General features: G+C 40.8%; 1 protein-coding gene across 6 annotated transcripts in view; it reads left to right on the top strand.

Moving 5' to 3' along the window:
• SEMA4D (semaphorin 4D) overlaps positions 1-13,548 on the top strand; it is a 79,302-nt gene that overhangs the window by 43,745 nt on the left and 22,009 nt on the right. For all 6 annotated transcript variants that reach the window (XM_031054123.2, XM_034072600.1, XM_031054122.2 and 3 more), the window contains exon 2: positions 9,803-9,866. The gene's annotated coding sequence lies outside the window, so the exon portion shown is untranslated. The remainder of the gene's footprint in view (positions 1-9,802; positions 9,867-13,548) is intronic.

Genomic DNA, 13,548 nt, shown 5'->3' with positions numbered 1-13,548 from the left:
CCCTAGACCTTGAAGGAAGCACAATAAATCTTGTTGCTAATGTTTTCATATAATGTTACACTTCTGCTTCTCTGCAATACTAAATAAACACCTCAAATTTAATGTTCAAGGACTGGAAGCTTGAAGTGATTATGTTTTGTCAAGAGACTTTGAGACAGGACCTCTGTAGAGTGCAGGTCTCACATAGATTTTTCCTTTCATAATGTCCTTAATGGTACTGCAAACAAGATTCTTACAAGTTAATCATCACGTTTAATAATTACTCTCTCTTGCTACATTTCATTTGGCATAAGAAAAAGCTCATTTTAGGCTTGGCAGGAGTTAAAATCCCAGTAATGCTCATGAGAATGTTCTGCAAGCAAAGCTTCTGTTAATCCCATTGCTGACATGCACACACATAATTTGATGTGAAGTCTGAAGTAGTTTTACTAAAAGACCTGCACCTGTGTTTTTGAAGGTACAGAAGGTGGTGGTAGGGGCACACACAGATACCCTGTTACTAGATAAAGGTCAAAATGACCTTTGCCTTGTTGATAGCAACACAAAGGTTATATTGAGGCAAGAGCAGCCATGATTGATGCTCTGCAGCCTCATAGCGAGAATATAGCAACACATGATAAATCACTGTGTCTAAGTGCATTCTCCTGAAGTCAGATTTGTTCTTTCAAACTCTAGAGCTGGTCTTTGCTGTTTTGTTGCTAACAAAATTCTGCAACAAAACACCTATGTTTAACAAGTTTAGTTATGTGCAATGTGATTTGTAGTTGCTGGTATGTCTAATTTCCTCCTATACCTCTGTGCAGATTCCCTGGCTGTACACAGCTTAACAAACAGCAAAGGTTAGTGAGCGACAGTACAATAGTGATGATCATCATCATAGCAGTGGCAATTAGTAAAATCTGTGCCTGTGCTGTCTTTGAAATGCACTAGCAGCTTTTTCAAAAGTACAGTTCTGTTACCTTTCAGCATAAAAAATGGCAAGGTTCCTGTAGAGGTTTTAACATGGGGGAAAAGATAAGAGCTTGTTAGTGAGCTAGCATAACTGTAAGCACAGCAAAACCCCAAACCTTTTGAAATGCTGGCCACAGAAACCATTTGCATTAGGTGTTTTGGTATCATCAAATGATGATTTCTTAAATTTTAAGGGTGTTTTATTACATTTCCATGGTAATAAACATGCCAAATGTTATTGCCAAATAAACATGAGTTGCAGTCTGCCAGTGGAGATTAATCTGCTGTTGAGATCTTGGGTATTTAAAACGACCTTTGCAGTGTGGTGTGAATTCTGAATTTTGACCCTAAACCTGGCATATCCTTAATTGTGTGGGGTTGGCTGGTACATGCAGTTGTCCCACAGTGAGTGCCCTTTGCTAGTTCTTCAGAGGCAGCTGAGTATTTTGAACATGGAAGCAATGTAAGGTAACACCCTTGTGACCAGAGTTTAGCTGATGAAGGAACTGTAACTTCTTACCACTGGCAGAATAAATCAAATTGTTCTCATAATAATGCTGCAGCAAGAAAAGAGTAATGTTTACCATCAGGGAAGGAGCCCTGCCCTCAGGCTTTTCTGACTTTATTCTTTTGAAGATCTCTTCCATCAGGCAGACCTGCAGAAAGCTCGGGTTTTTTTTTTCTGGTGGGTGCTGTGGAGCAACAGAGAGCTGCATCCTGTCCATCACAGGCTGAGTTTCAGACAGCCATCAGTCCTTTGGGGTTTTCTTTTGTAGGCCAGGATGCCTCAGCTCTTACTTGCTTTTTCTTACTCTGGCCGAGGGGAGAGGCTGGGAGGACTCAGAATGAGTGTAGCACTTAATGAGCTTTTTTTCCTCCAGGAAAGCTCAGACTTAATGTCTCCAATGTTGTTGCATATGCATTTTGTCTGACACAAGCAAGCTGCTACTGAAAGAGGCATTGTGGGTGGATTTAGAATGTCCTAACCCTTCCTGTCCCAAAAGTAGGTTTTAACTTGGGGAAGTTGATCAGTCAGCTTCGCTAACTGGTTGCCCAGTGGCACAAGTTTGGGCTGGGAGGTGGGAATGGATGGAGGCCAGGGGACACAGAAGTTGCCAGAGGTAGCAGGTAGGCAGGACAAGCAAGCAGGATGAACCCCTTGTAATTGTCAGGGAAAGAGCAGTTATCCAGCTTGTGTCCTCCAGCTGCATTTTGGTGAACCAGAAAGTGAATTTTAAGACATTCACCCTGGCATGTTGCTGAATTTCTGATGTGTGTCTTAAAATTAAGATGTTTGCATTATTTCTTTCCAGACCCCAGTTGCTGTCTATGTATTGAACTTAGAAAGTCTAAATTTGCTGTAATGATGTGACATTAGTAGAGCTAGAGGAGTGGATTGCCACATACAAGTGGAATACCTCAGGAGAAGGAGTAAGCTGGTGACAGGCCAGGTGTGAGAGCTGAGCATGTCCAACTGCTTGTGTCAGTGCAGTGAAAACTGCATTGCTGCTTGGTGCTATTGATGCTGTACCTGAAAATAAAACTTGACATTGCTGTCTGAGTGTCAGATGTCAAAGAATGGAAGTGAAAGGCAAAAATAAGATGTTTCTATGTCTTCCATTAATATGGGGATGAGCAGATCTGAGGGAAATCGTCAGTTTTTGTGTCTTTTTGGGTTTGTATTTTTGTGGGTTTTGTTTGTTTCATTGTTGTTAATTTTTAACCTGTAGCACGTTCTCAATGGAAATATTTGGAAAATCCACTGGCTTTAGTTTAGCTTCTGTGTGCAGCTTTATTTCCACAACTTGTTGACAGGGGAAAAAGGAATCTATGTTCTACATAACTCAAAATGCCCTGTCTGTCTTGTGTGTGGAAATGTGATAGTGCTGAAACTTGCTGCAGAAAAAGCACCTCACAAAAACAACAGCACTTTCATGTGGGCACTGGCTTCAACTTGGTACTTAAGAAAGAGAGTTGACACCACTTGATGACTCTTCATGTAGCTGTCATACAGTATTTATTTTTCTTAATAGAGGAAAAAAACCCCACGGCATTTTGAAAAAGGGCTTTACTGCACCACCTTCAGCATATGTGCATACCTGATGTAGGAAAAATAGCATAGTTTTAACTGTTTAGCCAGCATGGTTCATGTTAAAGCTGGTTGTGTGTAGTGGGCAGCAGAGCAGGAGCAGCTCTGTGGAGTGGCAGGTGAAGTGCTGAGAGCAGCAATGCTGCTGTGTCCTTGCTTCCATCCAAAACTGAAGCCCCAGAATATTACCTCAGATCCACTTGTCAGTTGGATGTTGTAGCTCTTTGTCCCAAGTGAAACTGGGAATTCAGGAATGTGTGTTTCCTGCAGTCCATCCTGGTTGTTTTGCAATGGAGTGGGCATGTTTTTAACATGATATGAAGTATCATCCTAACCAGTCTAATGACATTCTCGTTATGTTACGGCTTTGTGCAATTGGACATCAGAGAGAGGCAGGTAGTTACAAAGAGGTGTGTATGATAAGGGAGCTGTAATGTATGATCAGTAAGATAAGGATATTAAGAAGCAGAAACATTTTTACCTGTATTCATGAGTCAGATCTCCTTATATAATAACTTACAAAGCTTTAGGAAATCCCTTTTTATAGCTTTTGGGTTTTTTTTTGGGTGGTTGTGTGGGGTTTTTTTGTTTGTGTCGTGGTTTAAACCAAGTCCGCACAGCTCGTTACTCTCTCTCCCCCCCCCTTGCTCCTCCAACTCTCGGAGAGTTAGGAAGGAGAATCCAAAGAATGTGGCCCCCACAGATTGAGATAAGCACAATTTAATAGCTAAGGTATAACACAAATCACTCCTGACACTACTACTACAAATAATGATGATAAAGCAAGTAACAAGTGAAGAGAATACAACACCTCACCAGCCACCGACCCATAACTCACCCCACCCTGCCCAACCGAGCACCGACCAATACCTCCTCCATCCCCCCAGAGCTCCAGCCCTTCCGGGTCTCTCCCGGTTACATCCTGGGCATGTCGTGCTATGGTATGGAATACCTCATTGGCTAGCCTGGGTCAGGTGTCCTGTCTCTCCTTCCTCCCGGCCTCCCCTCCTCCCTGGCAGAGCATGAGGCTCAGAAAAGGCCTTGGACAAACCAAACATTTGAGCAGTAACTAAAAACATACTTGCTATCAGCAACCGTTCTCAGTCCAAAAGTCAAAACACAGCACTGCACCAGCTACCAAGAAGGAGAAAAATGACTGCTACTGCTCAAACCAGGACAGTTTTTTTTTTCCTTTGGATGTAAATAATTCTGGTTTGTTTTTGCAAAAAAAGTAGGTAAATTCCACCTGTGAATTCTAATTGTTTTTAATAGTGAATACTGCTGCAAGGTTTGACTTACGAATTTCATATAGCCAAACACAGTCAAGCTTTGTTTTTGTTGTTTCTCCCCTGTTTTGAATAACTTGGTCCAAATTTCCTACCTCAGCAACCTCACGCAGCTCCCTCAGGGAGGCTGTGCTGTGACTTACACAACCAGGGAGCTTCTCTCTGACTTCTTGAACTGAAGTCTTGTGTTTTCCTAGCACAGGAGCCTTCCTCAAGACGGGCAGGTAACCTCTGCCAGAGCTTTTCTTTAGTAAGTTGCAAAATATTTTGCTGTGCAGGTTGGAGAAGTGCTCTTTTTCAGTCTTGTGCACTGAGATGAAAAGTACTCTTCCTCCTCGATCTAATGCTAGTTCATTGGGGGGGGGGGGGGAAGAAGATGCTGGAGGGGGATGGGGGTGGTACGGAAAACCTCTGCTGTGTGGGCAAGGTGGCTTTTGTATTGGCCTACTCTGAGAGTCAAGAAACTTCAGGGTCTGGTACCTATCAGTAACTGACATAATTTATTAAAATGTCTTGAAAGCCTGAAAAGTGTGAATTCATTACTGAGTAACAGGGAGTTCCTACCTTATCATGATTGTAAAATACTCTGTTCTGTGTGCGTAAGACTCCTTCCCATGTCTTCATATTGCCTGCTTTTTTTGGAAGAGGCCATGCATTTCTTAAGGCAATAGAGGAAAAAATGTCAAGAAAATAAAAACACTAAATATGTAACAATATGAAGTAGTGCCTGTGTGTTTTTGTAATTGAAGAAGGTCAGAAAAAGAAATGCCAGAATCATAAATAGCTGGAAAGAGACAAAAGATGTGATCCAAGCTCTTAAGAAGTTAGGTGATATAATACAGCATACTGATTTTAGCTTTAGGTTTTTGAGTTGCTGTATTGTCACACTAAATATGAAAATGCATGACATTGATTCAGTTCTCATGCTAATACTATGAGGAATTTAAACTTTGCTTACTGTTATTTTTCATTGAATAGTTAAAGTAAGATCTGGGGGCTCATCTTCTGTTTCTTCTTGCTCAGTCAGGTTTCAGCACCAGCAAATCATTTTCTGAATTGCTCCTTTTCTGATAGAAGACCTTGTAAGATAAAAATGGATGCTGCTTGTATGGTGAGAGGAGAGACTCCTTAGTACTGACCTTGTTGAAGTCAAAATGTGTTGAATACTGGGATGCTCCCAAGGATCTCTGCTCTTAAACGCTATGTTCTGTATTGGCCAAAATTTTCTAATGCTACTTCTGAAAGACCTTTGACTTCCCTAAGCAAATGCACCCTGTTGCAAGTAGGTAGAAATTTTGCATGTCCTTGAAGTGGTGGTTTAAGAAGTTCAATCTGAAGCCAAAGTGCTGCTATTTGCTCTTTTCTTTGTGCAGTTGTGCATCCTTTCCTTTCTCTAATATTCTGTGTCCCTTTGTCTCACACATTGGTAGTGCTGGTGCCCTCTGTCTTTATTGATTCAGTGATTCAGAACCATTATCATGGTTTTAATGAAAACTGTATTAAAATAATCTTGTGTTGCTAGTTGTATAATACTGTAGGTATTTCCTACTGTAGCTGTAGGAAAGTTAGAATTGTGAAATACATTCAAATCTTTCCTGAAGAAGATTAAGGATACATAGATGATATGAATGCTCTCATTTGGTTTCATCAAGCTAGGTTGCTTAATTACATTTCCTCTTTGGAGGAGCTCTGTTCTCAGCAGTCAGTGGCCCAACCTTGGTACTTGGATTTTCTCACTGGGACACAGGAGGGATTTGTTAGCAGTCCTGGGCTTTCTCTGTCTCCATGCTAGTCTCTGGGTTGTTCTCAGCTTTTCTGAGGATGGTTGTGAGATCTGAGCAATGTCAGGGTGACAGGGGAGTTGAAAGCTGAAGATCCCAGTCTAGTTTGGGCTAAACTGAAATGACTGGTTGAGATGTTTTTATGGAAAGTGAAGCTTCACAGGTGGGAAAGGGGAAAAAGCATTTGAGGCTTTGCTGTGTAAATCATGTAGTGTGTTTGTTACTTGATTCCGCTTTCCCAGTATCTGGCACAGGGGATTAGCAGGCATCATCACCAGTTCCATCAAGAGAAAGTGGGAGCTGTGGAAATTGCTGCAGTCAGCAACAGTTATTTTGATATGTTAAATACCAAATTATGAAAAGTACTGATCATCATACACAGTTTGTGTATTTTAAAACTTTAAAACCCCAGATAGCATTCACAGGAACGTTTTTAGTGTGCTGTGGGCAGCATATGCAGCGTTAGTTACACATAGCTATATGTTTAGCTGTGGCTTCTGCATGAGTGTTTAAAATAGCTTTTCTAAGAAGGCTAGCACATGCAGGTTGTGCCTGATACAAGGCAGCAAATATACCTCTAGTTGCAGTCATCAAGGTATTGATCTGGTAATTGTATTCAGTAAGGTCAGTGAATGGTGCTGCAATACTACAGATATTACTAAACTTAAAATTTGCCTCCATGCTTTCGTGAGGAGTTCTCTGAGTAATTAAAAATTGCTTATAGGCTAGTTTTCTTCCCTATTTTGTTTCTTCTCATTTGAATCCCTAGGGCATGGTTACAGCAGACATATGCTTGAATAGTGGATTAAAGAAATGCTTCTGATCTGGATGGTAATTGATATACAGAAGGAAGCAGTGCAAGTTACATTTGGTTGTTTGTTTGTGTTTTGGTTGTTTTTTTTAATACAAGTGGGCTGTGACAGGCAGAAGTACCTTGTAATAGATTAATGTGCTTTGGAATTTGACAGATTAAAGGAAAGTCCTCAGATAAATATATGCAAAAACACACATATGAAGGATTGTGGCTCTTTCATGAAAATTTTCCTTAAGGTGACTATCATGTTATTCTACATAATATATTCCAGGCTGTCTTTCATTTATAATCCAGTAGATGTTTTCTTTAATCTTGGAGGACTTAGTCACAGTTGTCAAAATAATGAGTTTTCGTGGTGTAATTTTTTGTTGTTCCTGTACCCTCCCCCAAAGCTAAAGTAATTGCTACCAGAAGAAAAAGGTTTGGTTTTTTTTTTGTTGTTTTCATTTTCTCCTCCTTAAATTTACACTGAAATACAGTTTTCACTCTTAAAACCCAGCAGTGTTTTAAGTTTTGTTAGGGAGCTCCTGCAGTGCTTGCTTTGAAGGACCAACTGTGGGCCTTTTCGGTCAAACAAGAGAACTTGAAGAGTGCCTGCAAACTTGCAGTGCTTACATGGATGTTAATTGCATGCTCAAGTTCTGGTTGGATTAAAGAGTTTAATTATGTCATTGCTTTTGGCAAGTTGTGAGTGACTACAGGTGGTGTCCTGACAGGCAGCCAGCAGTAGGGTGATCAAAGGAGAAAAGTCAGCCCCTGTGTGCAAACCACCCTTCAGCTGAGTCTGGCCACCCTCACATCCAGCCCTACATCCGTGGGCTTCTCTGCCCCAAACACCGATGGTTAGTGGCCCCTTCCGAAGGGGCAGTTGAGGAAGGATGTGCTGCTCTTGGGAGCTGGGTTCTTGAGCTAAGGTGCTGAAACTCTGAAGTCCTTGTGTCTCTTTTGCCTCTCCCCACCTCCACAGAGATCCAAGGGCTGGCAAAGAACTAGCTTGAGCTCCAGCCATGTGACCAGCTGGCTTTTAGGTTCCCAGTGGCCTCAAGCCCTAGGTCAGGAGCCTGTTGTTGAGACATAGAAATGTCCACAGTAGGCTATTTTGAGAGCCAGTGAAGTTTTAGGTCAGCTAATTTGTTGCAAGGGTTTTGTGAGCAGTTCAGCACCTACTGTGGCCATTTATTTAGATGTGCTTTGTTAAAATGAAAGTGTTTGTACAAGCCACAGGCTGCTGGAAGTCCTTTCTCAGCAGTGGTAAGACAATTTTATTTTCCCCTTAAGGTACCTACAGCTAAAGTGGATGATTATATCTTTGCTCTGCAAGCAGAAAGCCATCAGGAAGCACACTAGGATCTAAAAACTCTATTTAGCGATAGTGACTGTGGTGGCTGATGGCCTCTTGTTTGCCAGCAATTTTTGTGGATTTTAACTCTCCACTTAACTGTTGAGTAGGTACAGCCTTAGAGATGATCTGGTGTAAGCTGGCTCATGTAAAGCTTCATAACTGGTTGCATGATTCACAGTTTGCCTGCTCTGCTTTTCTCTGCAGAATGAAAGGTAGATGGTTCCTTTGACAGCAAAAATAAGCCAGTTGTATCCTGCTAGTATGTGAAATATATCCAGCAGGTAATAGCATATAGATGGCCTACGGGTTTCTGTGGGGTATCTTATTGAAAAAACATTGTGGGGAGAGTCAGATGAGATTCCACTCTCTGTAACACAAAAGATACAAAAGATTTTGAGAAGAGTTTTTGTAAGCAGAATGGGTTTTGATGTACCTGTTTGACACCTGCTGCTGTACTGGCAGTCACAAAATGTGCACTGTTGGAAACTGAAGACAGTTGAAGGGCAGATACTACACCATTAAAAAGAGTCTGTATAGACTCTCTTTTCTTAGATAAGTGCAAAATTGAGCTGTTCCTTGTAACTTTGGCCTGTTTCTTTTGGGCCTTTTCTGTCTTTTGAGCCTTTCATTACAATCTTGTGGGTCCAGAATCAAGCCTTCAGATGCTCAGTGGAAACTTACTTCAAGTGCACGATTCTCCCATTTGGATTTCTGGGAACCCCCCTGCTGCTGACTTCAGTGAAATCCAGATCAGACCTATGGTGACTTGTATATAAAAACCACTATCCCTTCAGGTAGCTTATGCCCTTCTAAAAGCAGTTGGATGATCAGCAAATAGTATATATGCTAAGAAAAAGCTGATGTGTTATAAGTCTGTATGTTTAGAAGAATGTTATCTAGAACAGTGTTGGGATAAATGTATAGTGCACCCTGTTGAGACTGCTTCAGGGTGGGCCACTCTTTTCCTTTGATTACACCAAATTAAATATGAACACATGAGGCTTCATCATAAATATCCAGATATTCTGTTTCTAAGCTTAAGCATAATGAGGTTGTTCCATAATGCAGGAGTGTTTGATCTGCCTTATATGGATTTAGTAATGGTAATTGTTTGTGGGGCTCGCTGGCGTCTAACCTTTCTGAACTTTCTTTGTATGTCCCATACCAGTGTAAGATGGGTCCCAGCCTCTTGCCAGGATCAGTAATTGCTACTGCAATGCAAATGCTGAGTAATTTTATAATGAGTAGTTACCAGTCAGCTTAGGTTAAAGGAAACAATTTGAGTTTGAAAAGGGCTGATGTGTGTGTTTTTTATCAGGACTGCTTAATAGACTTTTTGTGTTAAGTGCATTATCAAGATCATGGCTTGTTGGATGCAACTGTGTCAGTTCTGGTTTCTGTCAGAAACTATCTGCCCTGGTAATCTGGGAATTAAAAGTCAAACTTTTGGGGGAGGATTTATTATAATTCCCGTATCAGAACTTGCCCTTTGGGTTTATGTGGCAATGATGTCAAACCCTGCTTCTCATCTTTCTGCAGAAAGGACGTGTTTCTGACTGCTTTCCAACTACAGGGGTGTGCAGAAGTCTCCAAGGGGCAGCAGGTACGTACAGTGAAACAAGGGTTATCTCCCCAGTTCCCTCACCAGCAAGAGGGCTTTGGTAGATTTATGGTTGGCAGTATTACATGTGTCTTTGTTAGTAAAACAAATACACTGCAAGAACACTAGGGACTTAGTTCATATGGAAAAACATAAATAAGGATTTAATTATAAGCTTGATGTATTATTTTGTATTGCTTCAAGACCAGAATACTTCTCAAGAAATATATTAGAAAAAGGACTTTTTTAACTTGGGAACGTACTGTATTGTAGAATACCAGGTTGGAAGGGACTTCAGCAGTCACCTGGTCCCACCTTTCCAGACTGGGTGTCCCAGCACCCCGTGCAGCCAAACCTTACAAGTGCCCAGTGCTGGGGAATCCACCACTTCCCTGGGGAGGTCACTCCAATGGCTGATAGTTCCTGTGAAAAATTTTTCTCTTGAGACCAGTCAGAATCTCCCCAGCAGTAACTTGCACCCATGAGCTTTTCTATGTGACTTCTTGTAAAAGGAGGACACTGTCTTCTTTGTCCTGATGTTTACCTGTGCTTTAGTTACCACTGAAAAGTCCCAGCTCAGGATTGCAGCTCTCTTGTGTTGCGTAGTTTGTGTGTCAGGAGGTACAGGGCTTGCTTCTAGAGAAGTTTGAATCCTGAAAGTATTGTATAACACCTAGGATAGTTTACTTAAAAGCTTGCATGCTTGTTAATTTAGACACACAGGTGTTTTCACCCTTAGTTGCTGCTAGGCTTCTTCAAACTACTTTGACGTAGTCCTAGATTATAAATATTCTCTGCTTTAAGACCAAGTATTTGTTTTCTGAGTGCTACTTGATGGCGCATATATTGTGCAGGATTAGGAAAATACTGTCTCCGTGGAAGATTTCAGCCTAAAACTGGGAATTCTGGTTTCCTCAGAATTTTTATCCTCTTAGCACTAGAGCACTTCCTACAGCAAGCTTTGTAGTGTAGGTAAAGTCCACATCAAATTATCTTAAAAAGCTTCATCTAATTTGTAAGCATCTGGCAGCTGCAAAGTATTACTGGTTGCAGTTTGAAATGTAAATAATCCCATGCTTTACATGTATGTTAGTCATAAAGGGCTGCTGGTCTGCTAGTTTTAGGTTTTAAAGTAACTCAGCAGAAAATAAGTCTGTACATACTGTATCATACAAAAAAGATTGTGTTTAATGAGATATTCTAAAAATGGCACTGTGAGGTTTTGAAAGGGTGAAAACTAAAGCAAAGGCTATATCTAGTTTGTCCTTACTGGTCTAAAATAAACTAACTGTATAAGTAAAGCTCAGCTGTCAAAGGTAAGTTGCGTAATAATTTTGATACTTAAAATACAAGCATTGCAAACTTTCTTCTAGTTTTGGAAACAAAAATTTGGGCAAATGAACATCACACTGGGAGTTCAGTGGTTTGTTTTTTCCATTTGTGAAGCCTTATTTTTTTTTACCAAATAGGCATCACTGAAGCAGGTCTGTATTCTGTTAAAGCTTTCAAGAGCCTTTAAAGGAAGCTATTTTGTGACAGCTTGCAATTTATGCCTTCTGACGGAGGGCATAAATCTGTTAACTCCCCCCTTTTTCTGCTGGAAGAAACAATTTGCTCATGAATTTGTCTGTCTCCATAGATTGAACTTCATATCTCTCATCATAGTTAGTTATGAGCTTTACAAATGGATATATATATGTGTGTGTGTGTGTGTATTTTATTTAAAAATTTCAGGGTAGGCTGCCTGGAAAATGCTGCCTTGGTTTTTTGCTCCTGATGATGAAAAGGGAGATGCCTTGCAGTCAGTTGTTGCTTACTTTGGTGCCCTTGCTTGCTGTGCTAGGATAGCATGGGGTGTGAAAGTGATTTCATGGAGAGCTAGGGAAGTATGTATGCTAGAAGGTCTCCTTTCCAGCCCAGAAGAAAGTGGTCTTTTGTCTGGCAGCCTCGCCAGGTCTTGTGGTCATACAGTTGTGTGCTGTTTGTGCTTGGGAGGAAGTGGTGGTGGCATGGGTGGGAGTGTAACCACAGAGTAGGTGGGAGATTGCAAGAAAAGATAACCCCAGTGAGGAAAATAAAGTACAGTACAAAATAGCAGGAAAATGAAATTATGTGGGTGCTTGGTGTGCCTCAGGAATCATGGAAAGAGTAATGGGATTACGCCAGGAAGGCCAGTGCCCATTTGGCTTTCTGCAGGGAGAGGCTGCATGATCTGTATAATGCTAATGATCTTTTCTGGGTAGTTGAAAGGATCTCAGCTATAGTGCTAATTGTTGCAGCTGTGTCAGTAAGTTTTCATTCAGTTTTACCTTCACAGAGAAGATAAAGATAGATCCATTTAGCATTTTGTGTAACACTGAATGGAAGTCAGAGGTTGCACAATGCAGCTAAGTACTTATTAGAAGAATAAACCATTTCAAAACCACGGTTGCAAAATTGGGCATTTCCTAACTTTGAAATTCCAGAATGTAAGTAGCTTTTGCAAGTATCTTGTATGCGATGGATACATGAATCCAGCTTTACCCGTGCTGACTGGGGAAGAAAACATGTACCTCTGGGGTTTTGCAGTTGTGTTTTATTACTTATATATATAAAAATAATTTACTACTAATAAATTGGCATCTGTGAAAGATTAAATCTTTTGTTCACAAATACCTCTTTGTGCTTACTTTGCCTCTGTGCCCAGGAGGATCAGAAAGATGGCAGTCATCTCTCCCCGCTGTAGGTTTTCCACCTTCTCTCATTGTGAAGCTAGCATTTTGCATTTTTCTAGCAGGTGGACCAGAGCACTGTTTCTTTGATGCCCACTGACACAGGCGATGTGAGAGCCAGATGGTTGTTGATGGTGGTAACAGTCAAGATAACTCCATCACAGCTCCCTGCTTTCAGAATTAGTGGTAGTATTCTGTATTAGCACTTAGGCAGACTGAATTTTTTCTTCGTAATAGTTTTGAGTTTTACCTTTTGAGAAAGCAGAAATTTGTCTTTTCCTGTTTCTGTGCCTTTACATTCAAATTATTCATGTCAGTGGGAATGTTCACAGCTCTGAATTTCCAGCTGTGCTCTGCCAAACTGACAGAAACTCTGTTGATTGTTTAATTCTTCTACCGTTGCCCTGTTTTCAGTCACCACAAATGCAAGCATTATGGAGAACTCTTGCAAGTAGCTTACACACTATTTTGCTCCAGTTTGTTATTTTACACTTACTTAAAATCGTCCTCAGCAGAGTGCCTGAATTCAAGTTACTGGTTTAAATGTACTTCAGAAAATTTTCAACAGTTTTACAGAAAACAGAAAAGTAGGCTTGTGGTCACTTTAATAAGAGCTTAGCTATGTAACTGTTTCAAGTTTATTTCTGCTTTACTAGTTCAATGTTCTTATTTTCAAGCAACGTGTGGCTCATTTTCATGGGTAGAACCAAAAGCATTAGGAGACCTAACTTTTCAGAAATGTAAAGCCCTCAAATCTTATCAAAGCCAGTGAAAACTGATGGAACTGAGCTAACCTGGAAATTAGGACATTGTCTGGGCCTCCCCCTCCAATCCTTCTACCCCTTGTGTTATATAAAAAAACATTCATATTAGATTATGGATGACACGTCAATGCATGTCAGTGAAGGAGTTATTCCAGATAATTTTCAGCACAGAGAAAGAGGAGGGGGGGTGAGGAAGAGTAATTAGATTGA

Source organism: Melopsittacus undulatus, chromosome Z (assembly GCF_012275295.1).
Source record: "Melopsittacus undulatus isolate bMelUnd1 chromosome Z, bMelUnd1.mat.Z, whole genome shotgun sequence".
Taxonomy (NCBI): domain Eukaryota; kingdom Metazoa; phylum Chordata; class Aves; order Psittaciformes; family Psittaculidae; genus Melopsittacus; species Melopsittacus undulatus.
Note: the sequence above shows the minus strand (reverse complement) of the source record. Positions and strands in the feature narration are given on the sequence as shown.